This window comes from Micropterus dolomieu, linkage group LG01 (genome assembly GCF_021292245.1).
Source record: "Micropterus dolomieu isolate WLL.071019.BEF.003 ecotype Adirondacks linkage group LG01, ASM2129224v1, whole genome shotgun sequence".
In the NCBI taxonomy this organism is placed as follows: domain Eukaryota; kingdom Metazoa; phylum Chordata; class Actinopteri; order Centrarchiformes; family Centrarchidae; genus Micropterus; species Micropterus dolomieu.
Genome location: NC_060150.1, coordinates 2,211,493 through 2,217,082, shown reverse-complemented (window position 1 = coordinate 2,217,082; position 5,590 = coordinate 2,211,493). Strand labels below are relative to the sequence as shown.

General features: G+C 39.9%; 1 protein-coding gene and 1 long non-coding RNA gene across 4 annotated transcripts in view; one reads left to right on the top strand and one right to left on the bottom strand.

Annotated features, from left to right (window-relative positions):
- The window catches only part of LOC123972464, a 6,462-nt gene extending 1,745 nt beyond the window's left edge, over positions 1 to 4,717 (top strand). The window contains exons 1-2 of one of the 3 annotated variants that reach the window (XR_006825419.1): positions 4,033 to 4,451; positions 4,546 to 4,717. This is a non-coding gene — a long non-coding RNA (uncharacterized LOC123972464). Of the gene's footprint in view, positions 1 to 4,032; positions 4,452 to 4,542 lie in introns of those variants that run through there. The other 2 variants (XR_006825418.1, XR_006825417.1) reach the window with 2 other exon arrangements.
- Positions 1 to 5,590, bottom strand: part of LOC123971228 (NLR family CARD domain-containing protein 3-like) — a 61,419-nt gene that overhangs the window by 30,691 nt on the left and 25,138 nt on the right. The window lies entirely within an intron of this gene.

Here is a 5,590-nt window from a genome sequence, read left to right as displayed (position 1 = left end):
CTTGTACTTTACTTGAATATGTTCATTTTATGTTTCTTTATATCCATGTGCAGATTAAAATGTTAGATACATTTTACAAACTGATAACACATGATGCTTGGTGACATAAGCAGCACATAAAGGTCATGGAAATATAAAAATGAGTTTATTAATAGCAGATTGTTTTGTCAAAATCTTAATCTAAAAAGAAACAAAATGTAGATTAGTCAAGTCTCTCCCTCTGAGATGTACTGCAGTAGAAAGGAGCAGAAATACTCCAGGAAATTACTTAGTAGGCTGGAACTGCTACTTTACTTACTTTCCACTTCTGCAAGTTACACAAACAGATTGATAGAACGACAGTTTGTGTTAACGAGGAAAACATTTTAAACATGTTACATTACCTTCAGATGTGGTTTCAGACAGAGAAAACTAACTGGGCCACAACCTCACGGAAGTGAAACTAAACTTTGAGGAAACACTCACCTGCGTGAGAGACACGTCTGGTTAAATAATTTTAAAACTACAGTAAGAGCACTATCTTCCAATGTTATGACAGATGTTGTCCTTCCCTTGAGATGATTGTCTTGTCTTTGAGATAGCCCTCCTTAACCCAAATAAGCTACATGTGAATCATCAGTTGTTGTGCTCTTCTGTATATTGACACCTGGGTTCATGGTAAGAGTGTTGTCTCTGCACTTTCTGGCTCCGACTAAGAAATTATCTGAACTGTGTACTTTAACTAATGTTTCTGCCAACATTTCTACCTTCTCCACATTACTGACTGCTGTTTTATTACCACTTACTAAGACTGGCATTATATAACTCCTTCTGATTCCACTCATTTTTCTAACCATTCCCCAAATATCAGCCAGTGATGTCTCTCTTCCAGTCTTATTGCAGTAATTCCTCCAGTATGCACGTTTGGTTGTTCTTGCCTGTGATCTTTTGTAATTAATATCTCTAGTGAATGATGTTTTTTTTTAACTGCCTAAATGACTTGCAATTAGCAAATGCTACAATTTAGAGATCCCACCATGGTACATTCTTTGTCCCTCTGCTCCCTGTTACTTCTATTGTTTCCTCTGCTGCATTTATAACGACTCCCACCACCTTTTTATTAAATTGGTCCCCATCTGATAAATCTTCTGATTAAACTCTCAAACTTCTCTTTACATAATTTGAAATGTGTCCCAATCTGCTCCATCTAGTTTCCACCTTCAGTTTTCCTCATGCTGTATCTCTACTCCGACCTTAAGTATTATAGGATAGTGATCACTCCCTCCTGATGTATTTAACACCTCCCGCGTTGTAATGCCTGCTACTCCCTGAGATTAAGTCAATTGCACTTTCTGTATTTTGAACTCTGTTATATCTGGTTCCACTTCCATCATTCATGCAAACTAATCCCTTATCCACGATTAATTCCTCTATGATTATTCCATTAGTATCTGTCTTTTTACTTCCCCACCACTTGATAAACCACTTTATCCCGTGTTTGCCCACCCACAGTGTTCAGTGTGTCTATGTTTAATCTATTGCAAGGGTTAAAGTAATTAATTATTGTTAGTTCATCTCTTCCTGTCCGGCTTTTGACTACTATTGCTTCGTGCTCTTTTTCTACACTCATCAAACTAAACCTTGTCCCATTCAGCACAATCGTTGCTACCCCACCACCTTTTCCACCCCTATCATTCCTAATTGCTGTGAAACCCTGAATTACAAAGTCCCATTGTGGTTTTAGCCATGTTTCCTGTATGCATATAATATTGGGTTTATCTTGAAGGTTTGAAATAAAAAGCTAAAATTCTGTCCATTAGCAATTAGACGTCTTGCATTCCATTGCAGTCCAGTTAGGATCATGAAGATCCACCACACCATGATGGTGCTTGTGAGCTTGGTGTTCCTCAACCTCCTCCCACACAAACCCCCTTGAAGTACTTTTCTGCTGCTTTAACTATTATTTTGATTTTTTTCTGTTTTCTTCTCTGTTTGCGCAGAGCAGTTTACAACATCGACCACAAACAGAACAAACTCATTTTTCCCCACCATTACAGTGATTCCTTGATTTTGTCACATGTTCTTGACTTTGTACATTCTTCACTAACGTGTTTATTGTTTGGTCTGTCTGGTTGCCAACCTGCTCTCTTGGTTGCTTCAGCGTATGTTATCCCTTCTGATGTTTTAATTCTCTGTATTTCTGGAGCTCTAGCCTCACATCCCCTGTAGGCCGAGCTGTGTTCTCCTCCACAGTTACATCTTCCACACCTTTGTTTGCCCTTACATACAGCTGCTACATGTCCATATGTTTCTCACTTAAAGCACCTCAGAGGGGGGGGGAACATAGTGTCTGACATCATAGCTCATCATGGCACCTAGAAATACCTTAGATGGCAGCCTTTCCTCATCAAAAACAATCATAACAGACAAGCTGTCACATCTTTCACCATTCCGTGTTGCGTTCAAGCGTTTTGCCTCGGCTACCCGTGCTCCTTCCGCATTTTCCTTCACTTGATCTACTGACATATTTGTGGGTATTCCCGAAATGACTCCTCGAACCTTCTTTGAATTATTGTTGATCAATGATCCTTGCACTCGCTTATCTTCAATCTTGTTAAGCCGAACAGCCTTCCCTTGCTGATCAGTGCAAAAAACCATCAGTGCTCCGTTTCACATTACTCGTGAACTTTTCACATTGCCAACCAACTTGTTTATAGGTTTTGTTAAGTGAACCGGGTTCCACTCGCCAAATGAGGCTCCTGAATCATTTTAATTATTACTTTGTACTCTTCGTTTCTACCTTCTGTTCAAGCTAGATGTGGCTCATTATCGGTTTCCTCTGAGCTCTCATTTTGCTTTCTCTTCCCCGTTTTCATTTCCCCTTTCCACAATTTTCCATTTTCCATTTCTGCCGCCACCTGTTTCCATTCCTAAATCACTTCCCTCTGCCATCCTCTGTCCATTCACAATCCGGTCGTGCCAGCGAGAGACATACCTACTGGAAGTTCTAAAGTAAAATATATGATAAATTGGTTAGCTAGCTCATAACAATGTTTATCGGTCTGATGTTCTGATTTAATGAAGCGTGACAGTTTTTGTTTTTGACAAGGTATTACAATGCACCTGTGCAAGCTTGGAAAATGACGTAGGACTAATGGATTTATGGCACGTTCGAGACCAGTCGGAACTGGGATATTTCCCAGTTGAAACTTCCGACCTCAAAGTGTTTCAGTTGCATGGTGGTGCATGACGCCAAATGTAAACCATAAACATGGCTGACCGTGACAAACTTATGTTTCTTTGGCAAGTTTACGCTCAATTAAACCCTCAGCAGTGCACTGGTGTGAGGCTAATTTAAAGGATGGCCATTTTATTAAAAACAAGTTATACATTACTCCTCAACTGTCTATCCTTCTACCTACATCAGTTGGTAATCCTCAAAAGTCAGCAAAAGTTGTGGGCTATATTTGTTTGTACATTTCTGGGCATTTTTCCTGAACAACTTTTGGGCAGAGAAGATGACTTTCAGAGATTGTTTGCTGTAACCAGCTACCTAACATTGACAACATATTTCTACATTAATGTACACGCAGAATAAGTTTTACTATTTGATACTAGTATGTATTATTTTAATTTAATACTTTACCTTTTAGTTTATGGTTTTACTATTTACAATGTGCGCTTCCATGGGAGCTGCTGCCAACACGTTCTCACTCCCGACTCGTCACATATTCGAGGCCCTTTGTCGTCGCTTTTTAACGACTCAGTTAGCCCTTTAGCGTCAATTATTGACGTTTAGGGATCCGCTGTGAAGTTAGCAACGCTTAGCAACAACAAACATATAACAATAATAAATATGCAACACCCGGTTAGACTTTTGTGACGGTTCTATCAACCGTCAACACCTAAAGTGGCAGTAATGGCTTTATTTTTCACTCTTTATAAATCACATTTTCTTTAGAAATATTAATTATTTTCACAAATGATGCCACTTTCCAATCTGAGTGCACGCATTTTGGTTAACAGTATTCATTTGAGAGGACTTGTTTAGTGATTTATACTTGTCCTTTGTATCTCCACATGCTGCTGCTGCCCAGTCAGCTGCCAAAGGGGCTGCTGGAGGTTGAGACGGCCTTTTATATTCCACCACAGGAAGTGGAAGAACCAACTACTGGCAGAGGGACTCTGAACTACAAAAGTCTTAATAACAACACAGCAGCATGTGGATATTTTGTTTGTTAGATTAATCTTGGGTTTCAGTAGTGTGTGTTAAGTATTTTTGTCACGAGGCCCTGGCTGTGAGCTTGTGTGAGTGTTGTGGATGTCTGTCTGGAGTGCGTGTGGTGAGCATGTTGTTGTCTCACCTGAGACTCGTCCTCAATCAGCGCACCTGACCTGTGTTCCACAATCAGCCACTGCCTAAATAGGAGGCTCAGACATCCAGTCCTCGCTGGATTGTTGAATCTCCATGCGTATGTTGTGTCAGCCCCAACAAACCTTAGAATCTGTCTTGCATCGTGAGAATCGTTTGCATTAATCTAATCTTCTCTCTCTCTGTCTCAGAAGACCTCCACGGCCTCAGCGAACTGCCAGCCAGTAAGCTCTCGGTTCTGCCCGCAGCCTGGACACTTCCCCGCTCTCGGATTTCCCCCCAACCCTGGACCTGGGAGAGAGCCTCAGCCTCGATCCTCTGACTTCCCCTGCTCATTCTCTTTTGAATAAACTGTCTTAACTCAGAGCTGCGTTTGGGTCTTCTCTGCCTGAAACCCTGACAATTTTCTTATGGTTGGTTGTTGGGTTTATTTTGGGTCTTTTTTTTAATTGTAGTCAAGTTTTCTCCCCTTTGTGTTTGGTGTATGTGCCCCCCCCCCCCCATTTTGTGTCATTCAGGAGGTCAGGTTTATTATGTTCAGAATTGTTGTGGTTTTGTTATGTTGACCTCAGTTTCGTTAAGACCCACTTTGAGTAATTCTGTTACCTTTTTTTTGTGTAATATGATTTGAAACTTGATTTGATTTGTTTGCTAAATAAAGCCTAAACTATACAAATCCTTGACCTTGTGTCCCTGACACTTAAATAAAACGCTAGTAATTTGAAACATTGCCATTTAGAAACGCAGGTTATTAAAGTCGTGAAACGTTGCAGTTTGGTTTAGGCACAGAAAATACTTGTTTGCTACTTGGTTAAGGTTAGGAAAAGATCATGGTTGGTGTTGGAGCTATATTCTTATTTTTGTTTATTTTGGGTTTGAGTTAATTTATAGCCCAATTTCTTTTCTTTTCTTGTTAAAGTTAATTTGGTTTATTTTGTACATGGATATTCTGTCTAAGCTTTTAAAATTCACTCCTGCTGCTGTCGGAGGAAATGTTGAATATTTGGTCCTAATTCTACAAAACAACACCATAATTTAACTCTGTTAGCTTTAGTGGAAATGTCTCTCTCACTGAAGAAGTCCTTTGGATGAGGGACGAAACGTCTTCCAGTATCTTCAACCAAGTCCAGTTGCCCTTGATTTTAACCTTCGTTGGATAACTATGACCTGGATGACTGAGAATCTTCATAGACGTCTCTCTCACTTTTCCCTTGTACATACTTAAAAAGTATCAACGTG